Below are 15,576 nucleotides of genomic sequence, written 5' to 3'. Positions count from 1 at the left end.
AGCCACTAATACTGAAATGATAAAAAGACTTTGAAAACTGTACAAATTCAGATATCAGTGAGAAAAATGAGAAAGTTGAAAAACATTTATTCGTACTTAACAATTACAGTATCTAATTCAACTACTTATAATTTATCTCTAATTTAAGGAATTTTTTTTAATTAAAAAAACCCAAACAACATTAGCAAGTTGGACGTAATATTCTTTTAATACAGAATCAAAATTTTATTCTCTCTGCTGCTGCTGCTCAGTTGCTCAGGCCCGTCCAACTCTGTGACCCAGGGACCGCAGCCCACCAGGCTCCTCTGTCCGTGCGATTCTCCAGGCAAGAACACTGGCGTGGGCTGCCATGCCCTCCTCCAGGGGACCTTCCCAACCCAGGGCTTGAACTCTGGTCTCCTGCATTGCAGGCAGATTCTTGACCACTGAGCCACCAGTGAAGTCCATTTATTCTCTCATACCACATCTAAAATTTCTTCTTCATTAAGTACCCAAAACTAAGAAAAAGAAAATCACAAGTACAAACTATATCAAAAGCCTAGAAACAGAGCAATAAGGTAATTACAGAAATATTATGAATACTAACAAGAAGAATTCTGCCAAAAATAGCCATGAGTTCCCAAAAGGCTGCTCATTATTCTACTTTTTTGAAGAACAAATTGACAATAATCAAACAACAAATGTATACACATCCATATAAAGTTGTTTTCAAAAAAGAACTGCAACAACTCAGTTCTTTGCCTTTTCCTACTACTTCTCAAATATCCTGAAAATTTTATCTAAAGACATTTACAATTTGACTATTAAGAAACATTTTTAACAAGATCTATAGTTCCAAATGCAGCCCCATCCAGCCAAGTAATAAAGCAACACAACAAGAAACTGAGGCAAAACACACACAGCCGTCAATCCCACCTACTGGTGGGAGATAAAATGTCCTCTGTGAGAATCACCTCTTATCTGCGGCATCTTACAGGAAGGGGAGTTTCTATACAGACAGGCAAAACCGCTGTTCTATTGTTTCCAAGTCTCACACATGTGGGAGGTCTAAAACACAAAGGGTCCAGCAAGTTAGTTCTCTTGTCTGTCTACAATCAAGCGAATAGTCAACGCATACTGTATTTGCTGACAAATAACAAAAACTTGCAAGGGCTGAGCAGGCAATATACTCTTGACAATGCAAACATGAGATTCTAATGGGCACTGCCACTATGACTGTATTTCTCCCTTTGGCTTTAACTGAAATCTATTCATTCTACAATTATTTATTGAGCACCCACAAAGTGAAGGGTATTGGAGCTATGAGCCAGATAGGATATAGTTTAAAATATTCTTTAAAGAACTTTCTTGATCTGGGACATTTTTAAGCTAGTTTGTCACCAAAGAACACTACCTGAATAATTCAACTTTTCCATGCTACAGCTACAGCACTTGATGACGTGGCTGCTGCTGCTGTTGTTATAACCGTCATCAGCCTTTAACTCCAGTGTTCTTACCTGGAAAATCCCATGGACGGGGGAGCCTGGTAGGCTGCAGTCTATGGGGTCACTAAGAGTCGGACACGACTGAGCGACTTCACTTTCACTTTTCACTTTCATTGGAGAAGGAAATGGCAACCCACTCCAGTGTTCTTGCCTGGAGAATCCCAGGGACCGGAGAGCCTGGTGGGCTGCTGTCTATGGGGTTACACAGAGTTGGACACGACTGAAGAGACTTAGCAGCAGCAGCAGCCTTTAACTACCCAAGCCCAGGACACACTACAGCCCTTGATGACGTGGCTGCGGCTGCTGTTATTATTATAATCATCATCAGCCTTTAATTACCCTTTTCACATCTCTACAATCAAACCAGGTCAAAGGAGAAATAAAAGATATTCCTAACATCCAATTTTGAAAAGTATACAATTTATTTACAAATTAAATAAACTGCTCCACATCTTAAACATATTGGTTACCCAATACGTTAGCATAGAACTCATTCTATGTCCCTTTAATAGGCTGGATTTGTCCTCTTGAAATGCATACATTGAAGTCCTAACAGCCAGTAACTTCAGAATATGACTGTATTTGGACATAATGTTGCCAAAGAGGGATTTCCCTGGTAGCTCAGAAGGTAAAGCGTCTGCCTGCAATGCAGGAGACCTTGGTTTGATCCCCAGGTCAGGAAGATTTTCTGGAGAAGGAAATGGCAACCCAGTCTAGTATTCTTGCCAGGAAAATTCCATGTACAGAGGAGCCCGGTAGGCTACAGTCCATGGGACTGGCAAAGAGTCACACATGACTGAGCAACTTCCCTTGTCTCCAAAGAGATGATGAAGATAAAATGATGTCATGAGAATGGAGCCTAATCCAGTACAGGCATAACTTGCTTTATCGCGCTTTGCTTTATTTTGCTTCACAGATGTTGCATTTTTTATAAATACAAGGTTTGTGGCAACCCTCTGTCAAACAAATAGATCAGTGCCATCATTCCAACAGCATTTGCTCACTTTATGTGTCTGTCACATTTCAGTAATTCTCCTATTTTAAAGTTTTTAACTGTGATCATATTTGTTACCATGAACTGTAAGCAGCGATCTTGATGTTACACCTGCAATTGCTCTGGGGCTCCACGAACCACACCTGTATAAGACAGTGAACTGAATGTTCTGACTGCTTTAAAGGCCATTCTTCATCGCCCCCTCTCCTCCAGCCTCCCTATTCCCTGAGACAAAATAAAATCGAAAGTAGACCAGTTAATAGCCCTACAATGACCTCTTAATGTTCAAGTGAAAGGAAGAGTCCCATGTCCCTCACTTTTAATCAGAAGCTAGAAATGATTAACCTTAGTAAAGAAGGTTTGTTGAAAGCCAAGATGGCCAAAAGCTAGATGAATTGCCCTGAAATAGCCACGCGATGAATGCAATGGAAAAGTTCTTAAAGGAAATGAAAACTGCTACTCCAATGAACACATGAACGATAAAAAGCTAAACAGCCCTATTGCTGATATGGAGAGTTTTGGTGCTCTGGATAGAAGATCAAACCAGTAACACATTCTCTTAAGTAAAAGCCAAACCTAGGCCAAGGCCTAACTCTCTCCAGTTCTGTGGTGGCTGAAAGAGTTGAGGAAGATAAAGAAGAAAAGTCTGAAGCTAGTAGAGGCTGGTTCATGAGGTTCAAAGAAAGAAGCCATCTCCGTAACATTCAAGTGCAACAGCAAGGGCAACAGCAAGTGCTAATGTAGAAGCTGCAGCAAGTTGTCCAGAAAAATCTAGCTAAGATCATGAACAAAGGTGGCTACAGTAAACAAGACATTTGCAATGTAGATCAAAGAGCATTCTTTGGAGGAGATGCTATCTCAGACTTTGTTAGCTAGAAAAGAGAAGTCAATGCCTGACTGCAAAGCCCCACAGGACAGGCTGACTTGTAAGGGGATAACGCAGCTGGTGACTTGGAGTTAAAGCCAGTGCTCATTCACCACTCCAAAACCTCAAGGGCCCTTAAGAACTGTGCAAACGCGCTCTGTGTGTGCTCTATAAATGAAAGAGCAAGCTGGGGTGACAGCACGCGTGTTCAGCACAGGACGCACTGAGTGCTTTAAGCCCATTACCGAAATCTTCCACTCAGAAAATGAGATTCCTTTCAAAACAGTCCTGCTTCTCAGCAACGGTCAGCTGGTCACGCAGGACCTCTGATGAAGACACACAACAACGTTCACATTGGCTTTGGACCAAGTACTGATTTCGACTTTCAAGTCTTATGCTTTAAGAAATACCTTTCCTAAGACTCTACAGCTGTCATAGATGGCGATTTCTCTGATGGGTCAGAGCCAAGTCAACTGAAAAACTTCTGGAAAAAACTGACCATTTTAGATGCCATTATTAACACCTGCAATTCATGGGAAGAGGTCAAAATATCAACGCAACAGGATTTTGGAACGTATTGACTCCAGTCTTCATGGATAATTTCAGGGGTTCAAGACTTTAGCAGAGGAAGTCACTGTAAATGTGGTGGAATTAACAGTGGAGCCCAAAGGGATTTCCCTGGTGGTCCAGTGGTTAAGACTCCAGAAGACCCTTGAGAGACCCTTGGACTGCAAGGAGATCAAACCAGTCAATTCTAAAGGAAACAACCCCGAATATTCATTGGAAGGACAGATGCTGAAGCTGCAGCTCCAATACTTTGGCCACCTGATGCAAACAGCCAACTCATTGGAAAAGACATTGATGCTGGGCAAGACTGAAGGCAGGAGGAGAAGGGGACGACAAAGGATGAGATGGTTGGGTTTTATCATCAACTCAATGGACATGAATTTGAGCAAACTCTGGGAGATGATGAAGGACAGGGAAGCCTGGCATGCTGCAGTCCATGGGGTTGCAAGGAGTCAGACATGACTGAGCAACTGAACAACAAAGACACCACTTTCTACCTAAATTTTAACAAAAGTTAAAATTAATCCCAATTATTTGACTTATAAACTCAATTAAAGAAAAGAACTACTAACAGTGAAATGACTCTGAAATTAATTTTATAATAAAATACAAGCATAAGAGGCAAATTTAGAAGAAATAGTCTTTATGAAGTTTAATAAGTTAAAGGCTTTTTAAAAATACAACTACTTATTTTCATAGGTTATACTTTGTGATGAACTCAGGCCATTTCAAAGAATAGTTTATCAGGGGAGTGTTCATAGAGGAATCTCAGTGACTGATTAATCCATCTTGCCTTCAACACTTCATTCGCCCTTCAACAATCATGCAGACAATATGTCAAAGATATTTACGTGAGCTACAAGACAAGCTCAGAGATGTCAACTTAAAAGGCTTCCATAAAACTCATCTATAATAGATATGAATATCACTACAATGCAGCACAATTAATGTAGAATGAACAGAAAGATAGCCTCTTGCAGTTTTCAATACTGAGTAATATAACAGTAAATTAGCTTTTATTGCTCTTATACAATAGAGTAATCAAGTATTCCCTTTTACACTGAATTGACTCTTTCTTCTCTAAATTACTGTAAAACTTCAACTGTATATTAACATGAGACCAATCACAAAGATAGCATTTTAAAAAACTTGTATGGGATGAATTTTTGTGATATAAAATTACATTCCTATGTCGAGATTTAATAATCTTGGGACATTCAGATGCAAACTGATTTACTTAAATGGTCAATTCACAGCCTTTTTCTTTCCCTTGAATATACTTAGAAATTGAAACAGGGCTAGAACAGCATTAAGAATACCTTTCAATTTATCCTTTTTCATTCTAACAACACCATCACCCATAAAACAGCTAATCACTATTTTAAATAAGTGGGGAAATGTTAAAAACAAAGAGTACACAATTAGAAGTTGTATTCAGCCATAATTCCAAAGTCACTATCACTATTTTATCAGAAAAATTTTTAATTTCTAAAATATAAAAATAACACAGTTGAAAACTATTGCTTATTCTTCATCATAAATAAATACACACCTAATAACTGTTCACTAACAAAACACAATTTATTTTTTAAATTGTGGACTTGTGATCTAGCTTAAAGTCTGCAGGCTTTGTGGGATCTGAGGTCTGAGGAGCGCTTCATCTGTCTGGTAGAGGGTACATACAGGACCACCCAGGGGCCTGGGCAGGAGCGCCTGCCCTGCGCACTGGACCCCAGGGGTCTCCCTGCTCCTCCTCTGAGCCCACCCTTTCCACAAGACAAACCCACCAGGCAAAGGCCATGCCCACCCACTGGCTGTGTGGTGCCCTTCTCAGTCCCCGGGGCTTGGATATCCGCATCTGATCATCCCACAGCCAGCTTCTTGAGCCTCCCAGGGCCTCTACTAGGCCGCCCCTGCCAGGACAGATGAACTTGCAGGTGGCCACTAGCCTGGCAGTAGCCAGGAGGTGCAGTTTGCAGGGGTGTGGGAAGAGGGCTGGGGTGTCTGCAAGAAGCACCATCCTGGGTTCAGGCGAGGCCGGGCTGCCCAGAGGCTAACGCTCCCCACAGCAGCAGCACAGCCAATGCGGAAGTGCAGCCCAGGCACTCTAAATCCTTACTTGGCCTTCCAGATCACTGAGCTATTATATCCTAAGGCAACAGGAAAAGATCTATTTTATTTAGCAATGTATTAGTTTGATTTATAACCTTTAAATGTTTAGACATAGTGTTTGAGGGCCTCCATGTACTTTTGCCCCAGGTCATGCAAGTTTTAGAAGTGAGCCTAGATAAACACTGCAAGCTGAACTTCAAACAAGTCAATTCTCATGACTCTAGCACCTGGTACAGTCCACAACAGCAAAAGGTCAGTAAGTACTTGACAGATGAGTGAACTGTATGGCCAAAAGGACTGGAAAAAAATGCATGTGGAGTAAAAAATGCAAATTTACTACTTCAACTGAAAATTAAACCAAAGGTCAAAGACACCACATACTTTTAGCTCTATTATGTTCATGGTCCTGATACTAACCTAATAATCTTTGAACAATATCTCTAAGTTTCTATTTTATATTTATAAAGGATCTGTCAGCCCTAAGATGATTTAAAACACACACATCCGGAAGAAGGCATGCCCCTCAAATCAATGTTACACTGTTATGGTTTTAATTGCTACAATAATGACTTTTTAATGAGTACATTAATTCCACTCAAATAGGTACCAACTGTTAAGAAAACATAAAAAGATTCTGAGATATATCCAGATAATAAACACTGAAAAAAATCCAACATGCTTCAAGTAATTTCCATTTTAACATAATATTTTCAAATTGAAAAATATAAGTAGAGTTCATTAAAAAAGAAATCTCCTTTATTTTAGTAATTAAGTTATTCTATATTAACAAATGATTAACAAGTTTCTTACATCACTTGTCAAACCTTTCAATGTTCAACTGCAACATCCAATCCTACACTTAAGGGGTTACAAACAACTTTAACTGATGTTACCATAACTCACATGCTGATTAATTTTAATTCCAATATTTCTAGTATAAAATAACCTTACTTTTCCCCCTGATAAACTGTGAAAGAGTTTTAATTAACTTTCTGTTCTGGTTTATTCATTCAAACACAATCCAAGCATCCAACAATGACAAAGCAATAAAGCTAAGTTCAATGGACACATTTTACAGTGAACACATAAACACAACGCTGCGAGGATAAAGAAATGGTAAGTTCCCACTAGAAGAATGGAAGAGAGAGTCTTGGATTAGACGCCATGTGGTTAGAGACAAAGGGGGCGCTCCAACAGAGGCGAGAGGCGCCGGAAAAGACATCAAGCCAGGAAATGATGTATCAATTTCAGGGAGCACAAGGCACTTGGGTATGGCCTCACTGCACCTTACACAGTGGGAATATAGTAAGATACTGAATAAACAGAAGTGAGATCACATCACTGAAAATCTAAACCATCCTTGCTTCTCATCCAAAACTTAGAAGGAAGTACGTTAAGGTTTTCTGAGCTGGGTTTTCAAAACTATCTGTACTGTGAGTGTAAAGTGAAAGAAAATGAAGTCACTCAGTCGTGTCGGACTCTTTGCGACCCCATGGACAGTAGCCTACCAGGCTCCGCTGTCCATGGGATTTTCCAGGCAAGAATACTGGAGTGGGCTGCCATTTCCTTCTCCAGGGGATCTTCCCAACCCAGGGATCGAACCCGGGTCTCCTCCATTGCAGACAGACGCTTTACCGTCTGAGCCACCAGGTAAAGAATAAACTAAAAGGTAAAACAGACCGTGTAGAGGCACTCTGGCTGTGACGGACTGCGCAGAAGTGCGGCCAAGAGGAGCTACCCCATGCCCGAGGTCAGGGGTGGCGGGCAAGACGAGCTACCCCATGACCGAGGTCTGGGGCAGCCGCCGAGAGGAGCTACGCCACATCCGAGGTCAGGGGCGGAGGCCAAGAGGAGCAACCCGATGTTCAAGGTCAGGAAGGGCAACCTCGTCCAAGGTAAGGAGCACAGGCTGCATTTTGCTGGAGCAGCCGTGAAGAGACACCCCACGATCAAGGTAAGAGAAACCCAAGTAAGACGGTAGGTGTTGCGAGAGGGCATCAGAGGGCAGACACACTGAAACCATACTCACAGAACACTAGCCAATCTGATCACATGGACCAAAGCCTTGTCTAACTCAATGAAACTAAGCTATGCCCTGTGGGGCCACCCAAGACGGGCGGGTCATGGTGGAAAGGTCTGAAAGAATGTGGTCCACTGGAGAAGGGAATGGCAAACCACTTCAGTGTTCTTGCCTTGAGAACCCATGAACAGTATGAAAAGGCAAAACAATAGGATACTGAAAGAGGAACTTCCCAAGTCAGTACATGCCCAACATGCTACTGGAGATCAGTGGAGAAATAACTCCAAAAAGAATGAAGGGATGGAGCCAAAGCAAAAACAATACCCAGGTGTGGATGTGACTGGTGATAGAGGCAAAGTCCGATGGTATAAAAAACAATATTGCATAGGAACCTGGAATCTTAGGCATTTAATCAAAGCAAATTGGAAGTGGTCAAACAGGAGATGGCAAGAGTGAACGACAATATTCTAGGAATCAGCGAACTAAAATGGACGGGAATGGGTGAATATAACTCAGATGACCATTATATCTACTACTGTGGACAGCAATCCCTTAGAAGAAATGGAGTAGCCATCATGGTCAACAATAGAAATGCAGTCTGAAATGCAGTACTTGGATGCAATCTCAAAAACAACAGAATGATCTCCGTTCATTTCCAAGGCAAACCATTTAATATCACGGTGATCCAAGCTTATGCCCCAACCAGTAACGCTGAAGAAGCTGAAGTTGAAGGTTCTATGAAGACCTACAAGACCTTTTAGAACTAACACCCAAAAAAGATGTCCTTTTCCTTATAGGGGGCTGGAATGCAAAAGTAGGAAGTCAAGAAACACCTGGATTAACAGGCAAATTTGGCCTTGGAGTACGGAATGAAGCAGGGCAAAGGCTAATAGAGTGTTGCCAAGAGAACGCACTGGTCACAGCAAACACCCTCTTCCAACAACACAAGAGAAGACTCTACACAGGGACCTCACCATATGGTCAACACCGAAATCAGATTGATTATATTCTTTGCAGCCAAAGATGGAGAACTCTATGCTATGCTATGCTATGCTAAGTCATTTCAGTCGTGTCCAACTCTGTGTGACCCCATAGACAGCAGCCCACCAGGCTCCCCCTTCCCTGGGACTCTCCAGGCAAGAACACTGGAGTGGGTTGCCATTTCATTCTCCACTGCATGAAAGTGAAAAGTGAAAGTGAAGTCGCTCAGTTGTGTCTGACTCTTAGCGAGCCCATGGACTGCAGTCTACCAGGCTCCTCTGTCCATGGGATTTTCCAGAGAAGAGTACTGGAGGGGAGAACTCTATACAGTCAGCAAAAACAAGACCGGGAGCTGACTGTGGTTCAGATCATGAACTCCTTATTGCCAAATTCAGACTGAAATTGAAGAAAGTAGGGAAGATCATTAGACCATGCAGGTATGACCTAAATCAAATCCCTTATGATTATACAGTGGAAGTGAGAAATAGATTTAAGGGACTAGATCTGATAGACAGAGTACCTGGTGAACTATGGACGGAGGTTCGTGACATTGTACAGGAGACAGGGATCAAGCCATTCCCATGGAAAAGAAATGCAAAAAAGCAAAATGGCTGTCTGGGGAGGCCTTACATATAGCTGTGAAAGGAAGCAAAGCAAAAAGCAAAGGAGAAAAGGAAAGATATAAGCATATGAATGCAGAGCTCCAGAGAACAGCAAGGAGAGATAAGAAAGCCTTCCTCAGTGATCAATGCAAAGAAATAGAGGAAAACAACAGAATGGGAAAGACTAGAGATCTCTTCAAGAAAATTAGAGATACCAAGGGAACATTTCATGCAAAGATGGGCTTGATAAAGGACAGAAATGGTATGGACCTAACAGTAGCAGAAGATATTAAAAAGAGGTGGCAAGAATACACAGAAGAACTGTACAAAAAAGATCTTCACGACTCGGATAATCACGATGATGTGATCACTGACCTAGAGCCAGACATCCTGGAATGTGAAGTCAAGGGGGCCTTAGAAAGCATCACAATGAACAAAGCTAGTGGAGGTGATGGAATCCCAGATGAGCTGTTTCAAATCCTGAAAGATGATGCTGTGAAAGTGCTGCGCTCAATATGCCAGCAAATTTGGAAAACTCAGCAGTGGCCACAGGACTGGAAAAGGTCAGTTTTCATTCCAATCCCAAAGGCAATGCCAAAGAATGCTTAAACTACCGTACAATTGCACTCATCTCACACGCTAGTAAAGTCATGCTCAAAATTCTCCAAGCCAGGCTTCAGCAATACGTGAACCGTGAACTTCCTGATGTTCAAGCTGGTATTAGAAAAGGCAGAAGAACCAGAGATCAAATTGCCAACATCTGCTGGATCATGGAAAAAGCAACAGAGTTCCAGAAAAACATCTATTTCTGCTTTGCTGACTATGCCAAAGCCTTTGACTGTGTAGATCACAATAAACTGTGGAAAATTCTTCAAGAGATGGGAATACCAGACCACCTGACCTGCCTCTTGAGAAACCTATATGCAGGTCAGGAAGCAATAGTTAGAACTGGACATGGAACAATAGACTGGTTCCAAACAGGAAAAGGAGTACGTCAAGGCTGTATATTGTCACCCTACTTATTTAACTTCTATGCAGAGTAAATCATGAGAAACGCTGGGCTGGAAAAAGCACAAGCTGGAATCAAGATTGTTGGGAGAAATATCAATAACCTCAGATATGCAGATGACACCATCCTTATTGCAGAAAGTGAAGAAGGACTGAACAGCCTCTTGATGAAAGTGAAAGAGGAGAGTGAAAAAGTTGGCTTAAAACTCAACTTTCAGAAAACTAAGATCATGGCATTCAGTCCCATCACTTCATGGGAAATAGATGGAGAAACAGTGGAAACAGTAGCTGACTTTATTTTTCTGGGCTCCAAAACCACTGCAGATGGCGACTGCAGCCATGAAATTAAAAGACGCCTACACCTTGGAAGGAAAGTTATGACCAACCTAGATAGCATATTGAAAAGCAGAGACATTACTTTGCCAACAAAGGTCCGTCTAGCCAAGGCTATGATTTTTCCAGTGGTCATGTATGGATGTGAGAGTTGGACTGTGAAGAAAGCTGAGCGCTGAAGAATTGATGTTTTTGAACTGTGGTGCTGGAGAAGACTCTTGAGAGTCCCTTGGACTGCAAGGAGATCCAACCAGTCTATCCTAAATGAGACCAGTCCTGGATGTTCATTGGAAGGACTGATGTTGAGCCTGAAACTCCAATACTTTGGCCACCTCATGCGAAGAGTTGACTCATTGGAAAAGACCCTGATGCTGGGAGCGATTGGGGGCAGGAGGAGAAGGGGACAACAGAGGATGAGATGGCTGGATGGTATCACCAACTCTATGCACAAGAGTTTGGGTGAAGTCTGGGAGTTGGTAATGGACAGGGAGGCCTGGCGTGCTGCGATTCATGGGGTCGCAAAGAGTCAGACACGACTGAGCAAATGAACTGAATTGAACAAGGTAAAAATAGGAGATAAACAAGACATGAGGCCACTGCAATTATTCTGCTAAATATGGTGATGGATCTCAGTGGAAACAAATACAGGGAAATAGAGGCCAAGAAGGCACAGTGAAGGGAATTGAGTAAATTTTCAGCAGAGAGTAGAAGCAGAGTCAAAAATGAAGATGAGTCTTTGAAAACTTAGAAACCTGCTGATTCCTCTAAATGCTTTTGAACTCAGATATCCAAAAGAACCCAACCTTTTTGCCAGGTGATTCAGTATCATCTAATAGTTTTTAAAACATATCAGCTTCACTTCCATTAACTTGTTTGAGATACAGCATTTTTTTTAACCTATGTAAGATATTGTCACTTGAAATTCTATCCAGCACCACAAGAATCCATTTGCATTACGATCAGGACAGCTGGATTTGGTTCACACTGCAGCTGTATAATGACCAAATGTGACCTCTTTCTGTATTGCTTTTCTAAATGCCCTTTAAAAGACCTGCATACCTTGATACCTGACACCTGCAATTGTAAGATCACCCTCCAAAATATTTTCTAAATCTGTGCTTCCCTGTGTTACTTCCCTCCCGTGTTAAGAATTTCATCCCTGAGTATTTATCTGAACCAAATGAGGATACTTCCAGACTAGTAAGTCGTGTCCAAACAAAGTTTGGTCAGTTGAAATATTGAAAAGTATCTATGAGAGACATGCATATTCCTTTGAGGGCATTACTCTTAGGATATGTGAGGAGTCTACTAACTTAGCCTTATGAGCAAGCCAATACTGGGCAAATTATCTAAGTTTCTAGAAGAAATCATTTAAAAGCTGGAAAATACTGCTTATCAATCACTTTCCAATCGTACAATATGTAGCAATGAGAAAAACCACTCACCATTTCATGTACTAATGCAGTATTTAAGGACTAAGCCATCTGTCTCAGTAAGGACAGAAGAAAAGAAAAGGATAGCGTACAGTGTAGTGAGGTGTCTACTTTAGCAGCGGTCACTAAGATGTTTTATACGATTAATATGAAAGTAGATGACATTTGGCTTAGAAAACCTTAAAGACATTCTTCCTAGAAGCTCTTTATGTGGTTTTACAAGCATTACCTGCAAGAGGCAATATTAAAAGTAGTTATGGATTTTGATTCCAGACCCAGATGACTCGGGTTCACACCCAGCCCTGCCACAGACCCAGCACTCATCCTCTGTTCTGTCTCAGTTTGTTTTGTTTTTTCATCTGTGAAATGAGGGTGAAAACACGATTTTTATCATAAAGTCGCTGACAGGATGGATGGATTCAAAACATGGCTCAGACAATAAAGCATCTGCCTGCAGTGCAGGAGATCTGGGTTCATCCCTGGGTCAGGGAAGATTCCCGGAGCAGGAAATGGCAACCCACTCCAGTAGACTTGCCTGGAGAATCCCATGGACAGAGGAGCCTAGAGGGCTACAGCGCATGGGGTCACAAGAGTCAGACACGACTCGCACACGCACACGCACACACACATACAATACCTAGAACAGTGCCTGGAACACGGTAAGTTTCCACTGTACCAGCAGTTAGTTGTATAGCCAGCACAGTGGTGAGCTCTGAAGCACCCAGGATTGAAGACAGACAAAAGTAATCAAAATAGGGTAACTGGAAGATGTTTAATGATTACCTACATTTCAGGCGCTACTTGACATTTGTGCTCCTAAGGAATACAGTCTAGTGAGAGCCCAATCAGACTTTTTTCCCTCTAAAAAGGAATATCAATATACCAATTCTAGAGATCTCTTAAAAACAAGTGCCAAAATTTTTTAACATTTAAGAGTGCCAGATAAAATACAGGATGACAGGTTAAATTTGAGCTTCAGATAAATAATAAATGTTTAGTGTAAGTGTGTACCATATGATATTTGCAGCACATGTAAAAAAGTATACATTGTTTATAGGAAGTTAAAATGTAAATGAGCAGCCTGTTGTTGTTTTCTTTTTTCCCCAGCTAAATCTGGCAACTCTATTAACAAACCAAAGTTCAGATAAATGTGCTAAATTAGCCAATGCCCATAAAGCAAGAAGAAAAGAAATACCAGCGTCATTTGAACTAAACAAAGTATCCTAAGAGACAGTATAGTAAATGGAAAGAATATGGGGCTTAGCATCAGGCAAATCTGAGCTCCAATTCACCATCCTCGGCCACTTTATAACTGTTTAACTTTGAAAAAACAACTACACTTACTCTAGCCCCACTGTCCTCTCCTGGTAAATGGGATTTGAATTTACCACTTTTCAGGATTGCAGGACAGGTTACACTAAATAACGCACACCCAACACTCCCTGAGGCCACACAGGCAATGAAGGTCACAGTGTCTTAGCTCCAGAAACTCAAATTTCCTGTACAGTAGCCAAAACCAAAGAACTCACTTTACCCCACAGAAACTAACCAGAAAAACATATGCAGTCCCCACTGTTGCCATAGACAAAGCTCGCCTTCTCCCGACTGCCTCCTTCCACCTGGCGGTCTCCTCCGGCAGCCTGAGCTCTGTCCCCACGGCCTTTCGCCTGCACGGACGTTCACTCACCCATGCAGAACCAGAAATGTTCTCTCCGGACTGTGCTTAACAGTATTTGAACAGAAGAGCTGGGAAATAACATTCCCCCTGTGACGTCCTCACATTTCTCTTTTCCACTGACTTTTTAAGAATAAGGATACATAAGCAAACTCATTTCAAATTATATAATACAAAATGCAAAAATTGTTCTCTTAATTTTCAAAAAAAAAGGCTGAAAATCCTAAACACTCTTGAGTCAAAAATTCTGCAAAAGAACTGAAAACTCATGAAAGAATTATTTTCCAATGTGACTCTTGGGCCCAGATCTTCCTTCTGTTTTGGAGTCACACCACATGGGGGGATTATTTTCTAATGTTCATTTTACAAATTGCTTGACTAACAATATGCTGTCCAATTTTTCATTTAGTATACCTTATCTTCTCTCTACACACTTTTTTCCTTGGAAGGAAAATTAACTATTTCCACAGTTAACTAGCAGGAAGCAAAGAATTAAGATTGTAGATATAAAGGTGCTGTAATGGTGTTTTAATCAGCTTATTAAATACAACATGAACATGTATCAATCAACTAACATTTAATTTCATGGTCTATGATTCAAAACTTTTCAAAAGCGTAACAGTACACAATTATCAGCATTTACTTAATTTCTTTCCAAGTTTGTTTTAACTCATGTAAACCATATAAAATATTACATGATAATGGTTACATGTCCTTATGTACTAGAAAAAGACATAGTTAGAAATTTTATTAATATATAAATATAATTTGAAATGTACCTTTTCAATTCAACCCAAAAAGAAAAATATCTCCACACACAAAAATGCAGGAACATAATTTTTTAAGTATGGTGACTTAATATAGGAATTTCCTAAAAATTTATTTCAAATATTTCTAGCCCCAACAGACAAAACTCCACTGATGAAATCAACTACTGGGCTAAAGTTTGTTTTAAATTGTTGCTGCAGAAAAGGAAAAGCTCTCTATAAATTTCACTTACAAGTAAACTGCACGTTCATTTAGGAGTATTATACAAATATTTCCTATCACAGAGTGAATTTTAACTTGGAATGTATGTGTACATACTCATCTCTTTTCCTCTACTGAAGAGTGGTTTTTCATGATCTGAATGATTCCATTTTTTACAGAATAATTTAGTTATCTAAATTCTATTTTTGTTAAGGAGCAATGAAAATTAAGTCAGGAGGTTCTTTTCTCTAGCATTTTGCTTGATAGCAAAAAATTGCTTTAGTTTTAAAAAGTCTGTTTCTGACCATTACTTTTGACTCAAGTGGAGAAGGGCCTGAGGGTAAAGGTTATTAACCTCTTTCACTAAGACAAAAAGATTCAACTGTGGTTGCTAGGATACCAACAGACAGATTCATTTATTAGTCAGGGACAATTATTCAGAATGCCTTCTCACAGAACAACACACTAACTGCAACAGGAAGCTTAATGCAAACAAAGTTTAAAAGGCAGAGACAGTCCCTGCCCTTTAAGAG

General features: G+C 40.7%; 1 protein-coding gene across 2 annotated transcripts in view; it reads right to left on the bottom strand.

Moving 5' to 3' along the window:
* MAN2A1 (mannosidase alpha class 2A member 1) overlaps window positions 1-15,576 on the bottom strand; it is a 214,765-nt gene that overhangs the window by 147,555 nt on the left and 51,634 nt on the right. The window lies entirely within an intron of this gene.

The sequence above is a fragment of the Bos mutus genome, chromosome 7 (genome assembly GCF_027580195.1).
Source record: "Bos mutus isolate GX-2022 chromosome 7, NWIPB_WYAK_1.1, whole genome shotgun sequence".
Classification (NCBI taxonomy): domain Eukaryota; kingdom Metazoa; phylum Chordata; class Mammalia; order Artiodactyla; family Bovidae; genus Bos; species Bos mutus.
Note: the sequence above shows the minus strand (reverse complement) of the source record. Positions and strands in the feature narration are given on the sequence as shown.